The following is an 18,101-nucleotide window of genomic DNA, read 5'->3' as shown; positions in this document are numbered from 1 at the left end:
AAATGCCTCAGACGTTTGCTGCCACTCACAGGCCTACATTTAGCTGCTAAACGGCCAGTTGTCAGGTGACTAATTAGCTCGCCTACCAAGCTCTTGGCAGAAGATACGCAAGCAGACACCTGCACCCCCCCTTGACACCCACAGTTTTAGATTTCATTAGGCATTGTTAGTTAGCCAGCTAGCTAATTTAACCAAATAAGACTGTAGCTGAATAAAGCAAGCCCCGGACCAAACATGCACACATTTATCAGGCTAACTAGCTAACATAGCTAGCTAATACAGTTAGCTAGGAGTTTTCTGTCATGTTCACAACGTTAAATAACTATCTAGCTAGCTAATAAACAGGACAGAATTACACCATCATAGGTCCAAATTATAATTACAAAGAACAACACTATTTTGTGAAACCAGATAGCTACAATATTTGCTATTTGTGCTAAAATTTGTTCGTTATGCAAGATTAAAATATACAGCTGGCTGGGTAATTTAGCTAGCTGGCTAACTAGCTTAGCTACCTTTCTTGAGGTACATTAGCTAACTAGCTGGCTAAGTTAGCTGGCTAGGCTAGCTAAGATACCAGTTATAATAGACGGAGCATTTCGCTATTTATATCTAATAATATATTTCCTAATTTTTATTTCCTCATTCCTCAAAACATTATTGTTTTGTCAAATTACAACGCTTCTCTTTGTGTTATATGTTGTATGAACGTTGAATGATACTTATGGGAAAGGAGCAGCCATTTCGCCGCAAGTCGATAGAAATCGGTTGAGCTTTCTCGTACTTGGATGCACAAATGTCATTTTCTTAAAGTGTTTAACATAATCAAACATGATTTAATTTTCATTTAAACAGTACAGACCCTCTTCTCTCCCTCACTCCCGCAGCCAGAACTATAGGGACAACTAATCAAACCCTCACCCACAACTACCACTCAGCCAGTTACCACTCAACCCTAATTATCCCCACAGCTAAACAGCCCTCGAGCTCGTGTATATATTATTGTTAACTAGTGTATATATTATTGTTAACTAGTGTGTATATTCTTGTTAACTAGTGTATATATTACTTGTTATCTAGTTTGTATATTATTGTTAACTAGTGTGTATATTCTTGTTAACTAGTGTATATATTACTTGTTAACTAGTGTATATATTATTGTTAACTAGTGTGTATATTACTTGTTAACTAGTGTATATATTATTGTTAACTAGTATATATATTATTGTTAACTAGTGTGTATATTCCTTGTTATCTCGTGTATATATTATTGTTAACTAGTATATATATTATTGTTAACTAGTATATATATATTATTGTTAACTAGTGTGTATATTATTGTTAACTCGTGTATATATTATTGTTAACTAGTGTGTATATTATTGTTAACTCGTGTATATATTACTTGTTAACTAGTGTATATATTATTGTTAACTAGTGTATATATTATTGTTAACTAGTGTATATATTCCTTGTGTCTCTAGTTTTGTCGCTGGTTATTGTTCACTCATCCTGTGTTCACTGCACTAAGCCTCCATTTATATTAAGCCCCTGTCGTGTTCGCTGTTCGTGTAGCATGTGTTCTTTATTCCACATTTTTGCCATGTAACCTGTTCCCAGTTGTGTTTCTGTCGGTGTATTTGTTCTTTGTTATTGTGTTTTGCTTTCGTTTTCTGGCTCTGTCCGTCTCTACATGTCGACCCCCATTCTACTGACCCTGATTTTGTTCCAGTATGTTCCAGAACACTTGCGTCCTCTCATTGGTCTGTTCCAATTTGCTTCTCGAATTTTCATTGGCTCTCCTGTTGCTATCCCGTTGCTGTGCTGTTGCCTTGTCTCACTTCTGCTTTACAGCGTGCGGTAAGTGAAGCCAAGCGTCCTTTTTTTCTGGCTTTAATTCCCGGTCTCGGTACGTCAAGACTTTACTGTAAAAGTGAGAATTAATGGGCGAACCGCACGAGTTAGCTAGCCGCTCGTTAACCTGTCTGTCGGTCATTTCTGTGTGAAATACAGTGTCTGATTATCTGGCTACATGACATGATTAAAATGATTTAAATGACTGATCAAATTCAAGCAGCGCGCCTGAAGTGGTGCTTCACAACTCGAGATGGACTGTGTTGCTGTATTGTCTGTCTTCCAGGTGTTACTGCTTGTGTGGAGAGGCGTGTGTGTGAGTGTCTGCCTGAGTCACCGAGTGCCTTTGAAAGTGACTCTTTTCTGATGGCTGAAATTATTCATTTAGTTCGTATGCAGGCAAAGTAAACATCAGATATGTTCACATTTATAGTTATGAGAATATATGACTCAGTGAATTAATTAACACTTTCCAGATTGGGCAAACTGTCAACGCACAATTTCAGAGATTAATTCTGATTCTCTTTGTCATGATGGGATTCTTGATGTAAATATAAATAAGTAAATAATCTCTGAAATATTTGGTGTACAGGTGCTTGGTGATAACTAGAGAAAGACACACTTGACCAGCCCACTATGGGAATCAAACCACTGCCCTCACAAGGACATCCATCTGAACCACCACACTACAGAGGAAGTGCATAGGGTAGCCAGACAAACAACTGATAGAGCAGGGAACGCTTCCCTAGAAAAAACTAGACACACACCACCATTTATTTACAGTATTTAGCTGACACTTTCATCCAAAGTGACTTGGACTTGTAGCTGAGTACAACATTGAGCAATTGAGGATCTTTCTCAGGGGCAGCTTGGCAGTGGTGGGGCTTGAACTGGTAACTTTCTGATTACAAGGCAAATACCTTAACCACTGAGCTTCCACTGCAGTACCAATGCCTACAGTGGCCCAACAACACCAACAACATCCTACCAAAACAGTATGAAGAAAATTTAAATAGTTTCCATAGTAACCACTTCAATAACCACCACCATTCACAACTGTAGCATCACTCTGATGCTCCTTAATAACAAAATCCACCAAATAATAAACCATCATAACACAATAGTTACAGATGACACACAATCTACAGAAACAACACAAACACACACCTTTCACCTTTTAACTGTGTATGTATGAATGACCTCTTCATTACTGGTGTCCCAGATCATGTAAACTCCACTATCAGATGATGCTGTTCCTCTCAGCTCAACAGCAGAGATGAACGACACTCCAGTGAGTGGCCATCCACTGTGCAGATCTGTCCACTAGAGGGAGCAGCTGCACCTGTGCTGTTATAAATCACCTCCACTGACTCTGATATGAGCAAATCCAACATCAGAGGTTCACCATGCTTAATCTGAACTGAAGAATTCAAAGCTGAGGAGAAATCCAGTCAGGAACTTCATTATAATATAAAGTTGCTTTGATCATGTAACTACAGAGCTGCAAATCTGATACCGAACATTAATGATGATTAATGATTGTGATGTTTACAATTCTACATTCTACTGCTGTAACGATGCAACACCCCCCCCCCCCCCCCCCAGGATCAATAAAGTTCTATCAGCATCAGTGCATCATTGATGCTGTGGATCTCCTTTCAGGTACTGATAATGTGACATGTGAAATCCCTCCTCTGACTGGCAGGATGTCTGGTTACACTTAGCCAGAATGTCAAGTTGTTTATGATACACAGTTTATGTGACCAGACCAGAACATGTCTGAGTGCAGGGGAGAGTAACATTGTCATGAAGATTCATCTTTACTGAAGAGGGGATAAAAAACATTGATGAACTCTAGTTTGTTCACCATATGACGGTGTAACTCTGAGGAGAAGCATGACTGAGCAGACAAAAGAGATCCCAGTCAGTACTATACAGAAGATACAGGAGGACCCAGTCAGTACTGTACAGAGGATACAGCAGAACCCAGTCAGTACTGTACAGACTAGACAGAAGAACCCAGTCAGTACTGCACAGAGGACACAGGAGGACCCAGTCAGTACTGTACAGAGGATACAGGAGAACCCAAAAAAAAAAAAACCATACAAAATCAAATCAGTGTAGGTTATCTGGCATGTGTGATGCTGGCGGCACAGAAAAAGCGAGAGACAAAGTTAAACTAACGTGCTCTTTATTATCCATGACAAACAATCTAGCTAAGGGTTTAAAAAACTGTTTCTGTTTTCACACAATTGTTGAGGCCCACTGAGCATACTGCAAAGATTTGGGAAAGTAGCAAATGGCAAATCACATTTACAGATGACATATTTATCCAAAGTGACTTACAATTATCACTGAATGCAATCTGAGTAACTGAGGACTAAGGGCCTAGCTCAGGGGCCCAACAGTGGCAAATGTTTAGTGTTGGGGCTTAAACTGGCATTTTTCTGATTACAAGTTGAGTACTTTAACCACAGAGCTACCACTAAGTTTTACCTGGTTTACGGTTTTCATGTGTGCAAACAAAACTCTATATTGTCTATATCATCTTTCCATTCATATAACCAGTGTACCATCTACAGTTTTTTGTAATTAACAATCATTTAGCATCATTACACTAGCTTTGTCCAAATAGTGTTTAATGACTATTTCATTCACAAACAGATATTCCTGCACATATCTTGAAATACAGAGATCCCATGAAAAATAGGATGGGTATGTTTATTTTTAAAATCATTACAAATTAAGAAATTTTTATATTTACTTATTTGTTTTTGTATTTCACAAAATGTTTTGTTTAGAACCCAGTATGTTATATGGCACTTAAATGCCCTAATTTGGGTTAGTTTTGACAGATATTATCGTATGCAATGTACACAATAAAAATGTTGAGTTTTCTAAGGAAGAAATCAAATTGTTAATTTTAAGAGACTTGTCATATTCTGATTTGTATATTGACTATTGTTGTTTAATAAAGCAAATGTAATTTGTATCAGATTTGATACAATTGATATTCGATTGATAAAGTAATCCAAAATGGAAGTATTTAGCAGAATACTCATTTACTAAAATAACCTACAGCTACAGATTAATTGATTCTTCTACATATTGCTATGCACGGTTTATCAGCCACAAGAAAACAGTTTCAGGTTTTATAACATGTTTGTCAGATACATTTAAGGCTGGTAGCAGTGCAGCCAATGACTGACAGTTTCTGGCTTTCCCTGTCCCAGTAAACCTGTCCCAGTACACCTGATCCAAGTCATCAGCTCATCATCAAGTCTTCCATCAGCTGGATCAGGTGTGAAACTGTGCATGGCATTGGCTTTCCAGAATCACCAGATGTAGAAACCAGCAGATGTAAACTACTTTCATATTTAGGCTACTTTCATACTTCTCATGTGTGTTAGTGTTGCCAGAAATATCTAAATGTATACTGGAAATTAGGGAATTGAACTGGGTGATACAACATGATGGCAGGACGTTGATGTGTTGGCTCCTGGACTAATCCTCCTCTGGTAAACGAAGACTACTGTGCTGTTGAGGTGTTCTGGGGTTTAGTCCTGTTTTACTGTGGGTTAGTGGGTTAGTCCAGTTTCTACTGTGGGTTAGTGATTTGCTCCTGTTTCTAATGTGGGTTAGTGGTTTGGTCCTCTTTCTACTGTGGGTTAGTGGTTTAGTCCTGTTTCTAATGTGGGTTAGTGGTTTACTCCTGTTTCTACTGTGGGTTAGTGATTTAGTCCTGTTTCTACTACATGACTAAAGACTAAATGCTTAAGGCAGACTATTGAAACACAGGGCTCAAGCTACAGGCTTGAGATGAAAACTCCTTTTTCACCGGGTATGACATAATGTTTACTTCAACATGGCATTGTGCACATGAATAAAATAACCTGGGGTTATTTCCACTGGTCATTACACAAAGGAGATTGAAAGTGGATTACTGTTATTTTCTGAAGTCCAGTTTTGGGGACCCACTGCCCTGCAACCAACCTTGTACCTGACAAACATGGTAATACACCTGAAATAGTTTTTCTAGTGGCTGATACTGTACTTGGCCACATGCAGAATCAATTAGTCTGTAGTTGTACACACGTCTGTAATGCACCTATAAAACAGGAGTACCTACAATAACAAGACAATAACAATATCAAGAATAAAAAATATATATTACCACCAAGTGTAACACGTGGAGGCTTGGTAGGATGCAAAGACAAGCCGTGTAAAACGCGACGATGTTAATTGAAAGACACAACAAAGACAATGTAGCCCTTAGGCTAACGTGAGGTCAAACACCAACAACATCCACACTTAAACAAGAGACTTATATACACTATATTGTTATATTTACAGCACTGACCACATCTGCAGAATACGTGGTTAAACCAATTGCAGATATAGAACACTCACTGCATTACTGGGTTGACTGCCAGGAAATGCATGTTCATTATTTCAAATCAAACATACGAACATTACATAGATGTGCTTGTTTGAAAATTACAGCCTGATATAGTCAACGGAAAAAACTTTCACTTTTTAACCATCTTTTGTTTAAATATAAATGCAGAGTTCTTATATATAAATGCAGAGCATTAAACATATTAATAAAATAATTGGTTATAATAATTGGTCTACGCAGTGTCTTCGTTTATGTAATCGGTCAACGTAATTATTATATGTTTCTATACGTAATTATTTATGTAATGACTCTGTATATTGTTGCATCTATAGCCAGTAATGCCACACTAAAGTACTACATCAGAGTAAGTAGACACAACACTTGAAAAGACACGGTGGTTGGCTTTTCGTCAGTTTCCTTTATTCTCCAAAGGCACAGTAACCACCTACATTTGGTTATTAGTGCCCTCTAGTGTCCAGTTATGCAAATTGCCTCCAGGTGCAAACAAACCATATACAATACAACTGGTTTAATGGCCTCGTGTCCTCGCAGATCAGGCAGCCACACATACCCCCAATAGCAGGCCAGACTTTGGGTTATGGAATAACATAAAAATATTTAAAAAGCTCTCTTACTGTGGCTAAGAACTGTACACATAGGGCTCATAGGGGTCAAAACAAACTTCAAGATGTACAACATACATATGAAATATAATTGGAAACATTGTCATCTAGAAAGTAGAACTAAAGCCACAGATGCAGCACATTTCATCAGGACCTTCACTGAGAATGACCTCAACAGCAGTGAACAATGTGGCTTGATTGTACCAACAGGTTGTTAAATATCATGGGATGAGAAGGCCATCTACAGTGGACATGTGAAGAGAACATGTAGAACATTTCACCAACAATTCTCTCATCTTTGACTGGGTGCCACTATTCCACACTGAAATAAAATATAAAAGAAATGTTTCAGTAACTATAAACTGATTAATTATCATGAACAGTCCTCAATACACCTGCCTGTAAATCTTTTACCAGTCATCTCAGTAGCTTTGCCAGATCTTAAGTACAATATACTGTACTTGGAAACAAAGGTAAGACAACAATGGTAAAACATTCAGTGACTGGAAGTTCATCGTAATGAGTTGCTGGCTGACCCAACAAGTTGGGGTTTTTGTTTTGTTTTTTAAAATAAACACCCAGCTGTGACACAGCTCACAGGTGATGGTACCAATCCTCCCAAAAAAGCAAGACTTACAGAATATGTATGTATGATCGTGTGTGTGTGTGTGTGTCCAAGTTTAAACCTGAGAGATGATACTCCAAACCCCTAATCACCATGATGTGATCCCCTAAAACACAATTCTCTTCTCCTCCTCCTGTTAAGCCAACCACGGAAACGTATGCTTTATCCTATTTTATATAAAGCAGAATTGATTTGCGGATCGATGCCTACTGTGTTTTCCAGTGTCAGCTCATGTTCTCCATTGGTCAATGCAGGAACATGGTTGAATATTTTCATGAATGGTTTGCATATACATGAATGCTTGATTTATGTTTGCCATAAGCTACATGACACAATTTTAAAACTACATTTACCAAGATCTGTACTATTTTCCCCAACTAATGCATATATGTAGTTCTACCTAACAAATATTTCATAGATATAAAGAATAACAGCAAAACCTAGTGGAGCCTACACCTAGGCGATTGGCACAAAAGAAGTGAAAGACCTCACATTATTCTTAAGTCTCATTCTTTCTGGATTTACAGAGGAGTCACAGGTGAACAGCCTCCAACAGAAAACATGACATCCATCTTGCTGGAAAAAGAAAACACAAAGGTGCTTGACATGAGAAGAAGTGATTTGAAATTCTCACAAAGTGCTTTTAAACTTGTTATATGTGTATCATGTTCAGATGGTAATACTACAAGTTTGCTGTATATGACCTTTGTCTTTTTCCTTTTTCTTTTGTTTTATTCTCTTCCCTTAGATGTAGAGTTTTGTTGATGCTACATTATGGGCTGATTAAGAAGGTGTTGTCCTTCACAGTCAAACATTTCCTCATACTAAGCTTGGGTGCTGTGTGTGCTTTGTGTTGAGCACAAACTTGGCTGGCCACTGGAGGTTTGTACAGGGAAGGAGAGTGAGCTGAGTTTGATCCCAGTGATGAGTCCCTGTCGGGCCTGTGGGGCTGTCTGTAACCTCATCTATCACATTGCATGCTGCAGTCATTTGTCATAAAGAGAAATGTGAACTAAGGCAGTTTACAATGGCACAAAATTGCTATATCATTTAAACTTTAGACAGTATGTGTGTTTGACTTTGTGCATGGCACCTACTCCCCTGGATGGGTTTTTATGTGGGCTGGTGCAACTCCTAATGTTGGGAGATGTGCAATGAAAGTGAAAGTTTGGATTGATGTGACCTGTCTGGGAGGGTCAATCAGCCAACCTCACACTCCAACATCATATGAGAAACAGGAGGCCAAACTAACACAGTAGGCTTAGTGCACCTAATGGTACTGTTCAATTACACATACTGTCAAGGCCATCACACATTCAGATGACACTGTTTGGATGTTGTGCTTACTAATCCTAGCTGCAGCAGTTATTTAGGTCATTATATATGGTTTAATAGATGGTTGTTTTTCTTGTGCCCCACGCTGTCTTAAATTCCACAAAATTTGGCTTATAAACAGAGACCTTGTATTGAGTGCCTGAAGACAGAAAGGCTCCAATGTCTAACACATAGCAGCGCTGACTTTCACTTTCTTCAGTGCTTTAGAGTCTGAACAAAGAATGACATTATTTTAATATGTGGGGAAATAAAATGTTTTACTTTGTGATATTTGTTCATTACTTGTTGTAATGTTTTAGACCAGTTCTCTCTCCAGAGAGATTAAGGTAACATTATGATAAATTGAACACAGACATCAAGCAGAAAACTGAGAGGTCCAGTAGGAGAATGGAGAACGGCCAATGGGTTCTCCAGTAGGAGAATGGTTTTTAACTACTGATCTCAGGTGCAGCATAAGAAGGAAAGGCTCAACAGATCTGTACATGCAAACTCATAGCTGCTTTGTCTCAGTCTTGGGCTTTGACTGTGTCAGGCATTTACCTCCAGTTAACTTATGAAACATAAATTAATTCAATATAGTACATTAAAAGAAGAGAAAGAGAGAAACAAAACAACTGGAACACAACAGCAAATTGACATATTGATATTTGGGGAGAGGTGCTCCTTGTCTTTTAAGCCATAATAGGTGGGAACATTTTTATCACACTAATTTCACCCCAGCACTTAGTCTGCACATTTATATATACAAAGAAAAAGTTCTTACAAACAATATAAAGCACACAACTATTTTTTTCATATATAAACTGGCTTCTCCTACTACTAATTCAGAAGCACTTTGCTTGCACAGCTGAAGAAGGACCTCAAAAACATTTCATTACTCAAAGACAAAACATTAGAGAATATTCAAGGAAAACAGACAATGGTTCAAGGCAGATATGACTACTCAATATTTCAAACATCTATGTGCAAATTATTTATTTCACAGAATCAAAATCAGGAGTGAAAGACAAGTTAAAGAATATGTCTAACTGAGGATATGCAATTTAATTTGGGCAGTTAATTGTAGGGGAAAATGAATGTATAGTCCTCATCTTGGTCAAGGCTGGTCAAGCTACTTCAAGGCTGAGTGGAATCTTGGTTTGCATCTGAGTGTGTTTCTGTGCTTGGACTGAAATTTCTGTGCTTGGACTGAAATTACTCAAAGTGCTGAACTCATTGGGTGGATCAGAAAAGTGCTGCTCATGACCTGAGGGCTTGTAATCCCCAGCGTGAGGGTCTCCGAGTATCTCTCTCACCTTGGGTGAGGCGTCCTTTATGTAAGTAGTGATGGGGCTTTTTGCCACTGTTGTGACGTATGTCACAGTTGGCACCATAATCACGCACCAGAACACTCAGGACTGACTCGTGGCTGTGAATAGCAGCAATGTGTAGTGGGGTGTAGCCGTCGTAGCTCTTGGTGTTTATGTCAACCCCTGGCCCACCTTGCCGTGAAAGAAGAAGGATCTTGTGCACCATTTCGCTGTTTCCTTGTTTAGCAGCCCAGTGAAGTACTGTAAAGCCAGGCATGAAGTTTCTCTTCTCTGCCAGCTGGATGTCCTGGAGCAGAAGCTGGCAGATTTGATCCTGCTGTCCTGCTGCACACTTCACAAGCCACTCGTGTTCTCTTGGCCCTAGAGGGAAGAAGGCTGATTGCTATCCAAACCTGGTTTGGTGTCTTTGATGACCCTTTTCAGGGCTGGTGAAGCAGGTGCCACAGAGTGCCTCCGCTTGGTCATAGCTGATCTGTACAGGTCATATGCATCGTTCACTTCACTCAGACATGCTGCCGAAGTCCTTTCAGTCTGTTCATGGGGCATCTTAAAATCTGCCAGAGCAAGTATCATTACTGCTGGATATATTTAAAACACGTATTGTATGTATTGCATACAGCCTGACAAGAGCCTAAAACCTTGTAAAAGATTAATAGAGCACTAATACTTCAAGTGGTGTTGCATATTTTAAATGAGAGTCTTAGTCATCGCTGATCAGAGGATAAAAGCATTTTCAATAAGTACATTTTTGTCCCTTATTGTAAATATTATTTAGTTTACTGTGTTTTTTTATACATGAGATTTAAATTAATCCATTTAGAAAGGCATGGCCAAAAAGCATAAAAAAACAATCAAATATCCATACCAACTGTAGGACGTTTTTTCCATTCTATATTTGAATTTTTTTAGATTTCACTTCTGCTTTCTTCTTTTGGTTTTCTTTATTAGGTCTCTCCTGGATTCCACATTCTTTGTGTCTGTGTGTTCTTCCTCGATGTGTCCAACACACCATCTCCAGAAATGCCTAATTTTTCCTCTGTCCTCTTCAGTGTCTTTCCAGAGACTGATCTGTAAAGGTGTTCATGGGATTCCCCTCACGTGTGACATTGGGCCACAGGACATATGGGGTTCTAAAGTTCCAAGAGTGTAGATGAGTTGTTTTTCTTTGAATTTCCTAATTTCATTGCTGCCATAGCAACAACTTGCAATGCAAACAGATGTGTCATTAATGCAGTGACTCTACCTCAACCTGGATTGATTAACGATGTATGGCTAACCGGAGACTGTGATACATATAACATCCCAAAGTGTACTTAATTCTGAGCAAAATCTAACTAGCCTCATTACTGCTGAACTATGAGGACCCGTTTAGGGAGAAATCAGAGAAACGCTACTTGCACACACATATGAAACACTTGTACATGCATATGAAACATTTTCACATAAATAGCCTACTACTTACATTTGTGTATAATAATTTAAACTTGCATATACATGAACTTGCACATTCAATCCCTGGTGCGTAAACATAGAGTTACACCATGCTTGTGCGTGTATGAGTGTGGCTGCATGTGTGTAAAACAATTTTCAGTGGGCCCGGAAGTCATTTCATTGTAACTTCAAGGCAGATATTTAACATGTGTACAGTGTGTATAATAGACAGAGGAAGACTGTTGAACTATTAGTATTAGGACAGTTATGACATTTGTGTAATAAGTAGTGCTTCTCTTAATGACAAATGTTTTCCCATATATAATTGTGTGCTTTATATTGTTTGTAAGAACTTTTTCTTCACATTTCAAAATATGCAGACGAAGTGCTCAGTTTGTCTTATTATTTAATTATTTATTATGCTCAGTCTCACCATTTTTGGCAGATTTCACCACGTTATTACGTGCATACGTTATCTTATAATTAGAAGCAGTGTGAGATGTGAAGCTAAGTGAATCACATGTGCAGAATTTCTAACAATAGCCTGTTTTGTACAGGCTGGCTAACTGACCAATCAACGAAATTAAATGTTGTTGCTGAGCTTGTTGCAGGTGGGTCAATTTAATTTGATTTCATTGTGTTTAATTTTTGACTCAGATGCGTTAATCTGAGCATTTTTTGTTCTAGCTGCAAGCTAATGCCGACTTAACCTAGCTATGTTTTACAGTTAACTTGAAATAATTGAGCTTCATCGCTAGAGGGCGCTGTTCTTTTTTTTGTATTATTGATCAGGAAAAAACTATAAAATAGATGAGGTGGCCGTTTTCTATGTATGATATGGAATTTGAATATATGAGTGAATGTTACTCTGTAAATGTATAAGAATATGTAGAGAAGATTATTATGAGATCATCATTTATAATCAAATGACTACACTATACAACCACAGCTTCCTTTTATTTATATATTTCATTATATTGTTATTATGGAAGAAGTTGTAACATTTACTGGAAGGTGCATGGCAGAGTGAGACATACCTGCTGTGGGCTTGTTTGCTGACCCCTCAGTGAAATTAAATGTGGTTGCTGAACTTGTTATAGTGTGGAAAATAAAAGGAAACCCCTTTCATCCACAACCTGGTGTGCATCATTGAGTGGGACGGAACACAGAGGTCACACTAGCTACTATTTTACAATCCCATTCAACCTAATGACATACTGTATAATACAACTCTAGTTTCGAGCTAAATACCTAAAATTAGATTATTTATTTTAAATCACATACTTTCAAATAAAACGATAAAGGATTCTGCTACTTATTTTTCTAATGACTGTCAGACATTCTAGATACCACAGCATAAGCAGATGGACAAACTGATTATGGAACATGCTCTTGACCAACTCAAACCTGACATATGGATAATTTACACAGTACCAGTTTCTACTTGAAACATGTTACAAAGGTACCTGTTGTTCTTATTCATTTGCTGCTATTCCGATTTGCCTCTGCCTTTATTTCCTGGTGTTTGCACTGACTGGGTCTATGAAAGCAGGGAGCAGGCATTTGTCTGTCAAGGTCGTGTGCGTTTGGAAGCGCTCTCAATGTCCAGGTGACTGTAGAGATATTCAAGCCTGGTAAACTGTTGTCAGATATTCAAGCTTCAGCGTTAGACAGCAAACATTCAGTTGGCCGAGGGTGTCCTGCAAATTACAAATGTTTAGGTTTACATGACCACATATGCAATCACAGCTTCATCAAATGAAAATGGAAAAAGAAAGAAACAATGATGCATTTGGATAGCAGATCCACATGAGGAGTACAGACTGCATGGATGAGTGCAAACTGTTGGCATGCGTTCTGCTTGAGGCAGTGCGTGCAGGGAAACTGCTATTGGCACGTCCCTCATTTCTAAGACAGACATTTCTGTTTTTGACATCTTTTACGTTTACATCCAGTAAATGGGGACTGCTCCGTATTCTGTGCGATTATTTAAATCTGGATCTTAAAAACATTTTCCTTTGTTCAGGTTTTGATTAAGGGTTACAGGTACAGCATCATTTTGTCTTGGCTGCTCGTCCCTCAGATAAAACTAAATAGCCCATCTAATAAATAGCAAAGATCCAGTGTTGTGCAGTGAACCCAGTCAGCCAAACCCTCTTTGTGAAACAGAAAACCTCAAGTTTCTTTCAACTCTAAGCCAACTGAGTTTTCACTAAACCCACTTTCTGAAACAGACCCCTGGTTGTACATTTTTAAATCTTAAGTGTGCACTGACCTTTTCTGGCCAACACTGTGGATGTTTACTTAGTGTGCTTAATAACAGATGCGATCAGTACAACTGTGCATTTGTGTTTATTTATCAATTTAGACTGTGTTTGTCTATAATTGTGACTTAGATCATCAGATCACTGTTAAGGCCTTCACTAGGCAACAAAGCTGTAAAAGAGTGATGAGAAAACCAGCTAACAGAAGTGAACGTAGAAAGAAGGGAAACACAAGGAAAGGCCATGGTAGTTTAAATGTTGCTGGCGTATTACACACACACACACACACACACACACACACACACACACACACACACACACACACACACACACACACACACACACACACACACATAATGGATATTTGTTTGCTTGTACTATCCCAAAAAGTCCATTGTACCTGATGCCATATAGAACTCATGGCACTGCTCTGTATTTCCTTCTGTTCTCAGGAGTTTGCTAAGGCACTGTGGGGCAAGACCGTTCAGTGCTTTGTAGGTCACTAGAAGGACGTCTTAATAGTAGGTGTCATCATCATTGGATCTGACTCCCGAGGACGTTATCAGCTCTTCAGGCAGGGTGGTGGTGTCCTTCCTCACACTCATCATCACATCTTTATGGTAGAAGCCCGTGGCCAAGCAGGTCATGGTCAGTTTGCCTGGCTCACTTAGCCAATGTGTAAACATTCACTTTAGCTGTAGGAGAGAACAGGTGTAAACACAAGTTAGCATTCAATCAGAAACCAGATTTCTATCATAAACATCACTGCTATGGATAACTGGCTGCACATTGTTTCAGAACCATGTCACCTTAAGTACAAAACCACCTGTTCTGACACAGGAATGTATCCACAATTTCAGCCTGTTCTCACAAAGTTGTAAATAGTAGCCATGGCACGATATCAGTTTATCTGTACCAATCCAATAACAACATCCTGTGATTTAATGTCGCCCAATATCAATAGTGATCTGATATTTTTTCATTAAAAACCTGTAACAGTAAACATGTTGGTGAACAGTTTGTTTCTGACCAAAGAATCGTATTTTTCTTGCCTGGACTCTCTGGTCCATCCCGAGGTAGTGCAGGGAAGGTCTCATCAATCTCCTCTCTGCCACTGGCCATCTCTGCTGATGTTCCCTGAGAAGCAGGTTTTTTCTGCTGAAAATGACATACAGACAAATTTCAAATTAGCCAAGTGTCCTCAAAGTAAGACTTATACTCCTAAATTTCATTGTATAGAATTAGCTACAGTATAAAATGCATTGCCATTAAAGGGTAGGATCACCACAGTGTAAAACATGTCTATATGAATCTTTGTTCAGCTACAGGGAAAAAATTGCACGAATAAATAACCGAAGCATGAAATTCAGCACCAGTTAAAAGTTGCAGCTACTATAGATTGAATGTTTTTTTTTTTCAAATTCTATCCTTTAAACTAAATAGTCTTCTATATAACAAACCTCCATATAATAAATCGGTCAGTTAGCTGGTGTACTTGGAACTCACCATGTGTCTCTTGCACTAGCTGGATTTGATCTCCTGCACTTGCACCTGAACAGTAAAAATATACAAAGATATATTTTTACTAATTAAAGTAACGAAATAATGGCTCTATATATCACTCCCATTAGTCCATGGGCTAGTACTACCATTACAGGCTTGACCATTATGGTCAGATACATTTAGTACAGACATTTCTCATGAGTTTTCCTCTCTCCCACAAGTCTTTCTACAGAGCCCACATGCCCAAGATTAAACAGTGACACACTAGAACCTCACACCTAGTGTATATATTCAGAGGACTAAATGAATGCAACAACCAAATAAAATACAAACTGCTCTCTGGACTATATGATGTTTTGGAAACATGTCTTTTTAGTAGTAATATATGGTAAATATGCATTTCATTTCATTTTAAGTTCATTGTAGTTCATTTAAAGTCACTCAGCAACCTATTGGCTGTGGAAAAACAACCATTGTTTAAGACAAGACTTGGGGTGCATAACGCTACCACACAGCACCACGAAAGAGCATAAAGTTACCGCTTGTCTAAACAGACTTTTGGGGGATATTAATAAGCATAAAATGGACAAGTAAGACACATGGTGCGTAAATGACCTTTGCCGGATTGAAGGACAACTGATATTTAAGTCATTTAAAGTAAAAATACATTTGCAGCTAAATGCAGATGTGATCAGCCCTTGTTTGTTTGCAAACGTAGGCAGTAAATTGCAATGCTTACATAAATAAATACAAGTGCCCATCGTGTGGTTTTAAATTTATGGCTATTAAAACCCAAAGTATTGTCACACATTTTCTTAGGATGGTCTATGAGAAGCAGATCACTTTATGATGCTACTGCATGTGTCTTTAATCTTGTGAATATACAGTGTTGTTTAGACTTGGGCTCTGGGTGCATTTGACATGTTGGAAGGACAAAGACAAACACACGCACATCATTTTACTGCAGATTTGCATATTTAACCGATCTCTTTACTGACTCTTCATACAGGATTCCACAAAACGAGGACCCAAAGCCATCGAGGGGAATCACCAAAGGTACTTCAACATGGACGTCGCCCCCGTGTGGTGAACTGTGTTAACCCTGAGTGAGCATGTTAATAGAGTTATAGTCACTGCACAATATTTTATCTTTTTAACCTATGTTCCCTCCTTTTTGCATTTCTTGACTGACAGGAGAGCATAAAGCAGTCATGTAATTTAGTGAAAAACACAAACCAAAAGAGAAAAAGCATATTTTTTTCAAGTAATTTACTTCAGATTTCAATGCAGAGCTGTCTACTGTATGGCAAATAGTAATTTATTAATTCTTAGATTTGTTTGCATTATTAATACATTAATAATCTTAGTTTATTTGATCAAGTAGTCTAACGCTGGGTATTGTTAACACCATCAACAACAATAATGTTTTTATTTATTTATGTAGCATATTCATTCTGAGTGTAAAATCTCATATTTACATAAAAGATTCATGAGCTTTCATTATGACTGAGGATAAAGAGAAACCACTTTCCCACGTCTGGTTTTCAATCAAAATTCAATCAAATTTTATTTATATAGCGCTTTTTACAACAGATGTTTAGAAAAGGATAGAGCCAGCAGGTTCTGAAATCCGAGCCTTTGAGTGATGCTGATGCTATAATTATGGTCAGGGTTTATGAGTGGGGTAGGACCAGCCAATCAGAGCCTTGGAAGCAGACCCCAACACATCAGTCCCACTGGACCCCAGAGTTGTGAGTGGACCCTTTCAGCGCACTGGTGGCTGAATGGAGCAGAGTGGAGAGTGGAGCTCCAGACCTCCAGACCTCCAGTGCTGACCTGCTCACAGGCCGCGTGCGCCACTTTAATGCAGAAATGTCAGAGGTGTGTCGTCATCATGCCTCGTGTTCTCACCAGCTTCATCACGAGCATGAGTGCAGCTCTCTGCTGTCGTCATGTCTGACCAGCGGATCTCAGGAATGAGCCCCTTTAACACCTCATTATAGCGAAGGAGGGTTTAAAATAAATAACATTATAATGTTGACAGACGAATCTACAGGGGAGGACCAAGATGTTTCTGTGAGGAGTGGCGTCACACGTGGCCCATTTCAGCGTCTCATGAGCTCTTTCTCTCTCTCAGTTCAGTTCAGTTCAGTAGCTTTACTGGCATGACCACATACAATTATAGTGTTGCCAAAGCAGCATTATAACATGAACATTACACAACATTACAACCTTTGCCATTATGGAAGTTAAGACTTCTGTTATGATAAAGAACTAGTAGAGAACTGACATTTGTCTGAAATAATAATAATTGGAAGAAGTGAAAAGAAAGTTAAATAAGGATGGAAAATAATAAATAGGTAACTTTCGTAAACTGGGTAATATAGTTTGTTAGTGTGTATGTTTGGGGGGTTACTGTAACGCGGGAGGAGTGAAGAGCGAACACACTTGTGAAGTGCCGACGTGCTGGATGTTTAATGCGAAACGGGACTAACGAGGGATGCCATAAAGAGCACGACAAATAGAGTAAAATAAATAAAAGTTTAATAACAAACAAACAAAAATAACACAACAGAACCAAGGACAGACAGCAATAACGGGTGAGGCAGCGTAGACCACAAACACAGAGTGAGAGTCCAATAGTGGAGCAAACAGCAGAGAACTAAACTAGGACAACAACAGACAGGGGAACTAAACAGGGAGCGGAGAGGAAGGATAAAAGAATGAGGGATGAGGAAAAACGGATAATACTAAACA

At 38.6% G+C, this 18,101-nt stretch overlaps 1 long non-coding RNA gene across 1 annotated transcript; it reads right to left on the bottom strand.

The window, feature by feature from the left end:
• Nucleotides 1–10,658: 10,658 nt before the first annotated feature.
• LOC145659412 (uncharacterized) lies at nucleotides 10,659–13,401 on the bottom strand. Its single transcript, XR_014125623.1, has 3 exons — nucleotides 13,044–13,401; nucleotides 12,615–12,713; nucleotides 10,659–10,700 (listed from the first exon to the last, which is right to left on the bottom strand). It is a non-coding gene; the product is annotated as an uncharacterized LOC145659412 (long non-coding RNA).
• Between the last annotated feature and the right edge of the window lie 4,700 nt (nucleotides 13,402–18,101).

The sequence above is a fragment of the Electrophorus electricus genome, chromosome 1 (assembly GCF_041902795.1).
Source record: "Electrophorus electricus isolate QZ-2024a chromosome 1, ASM4190279v1, whole genome shotgun sequence".
Lineage (NCBI taxonomy): Eukaryota > Metazoa > Chordata > Actinopteri > Gymnotiformes > Gymnotidae > Electrophorus > Electrophorus electricus.
This window is presented reverse-complemented; position numbering and strand designations above follow the sequence as displayed.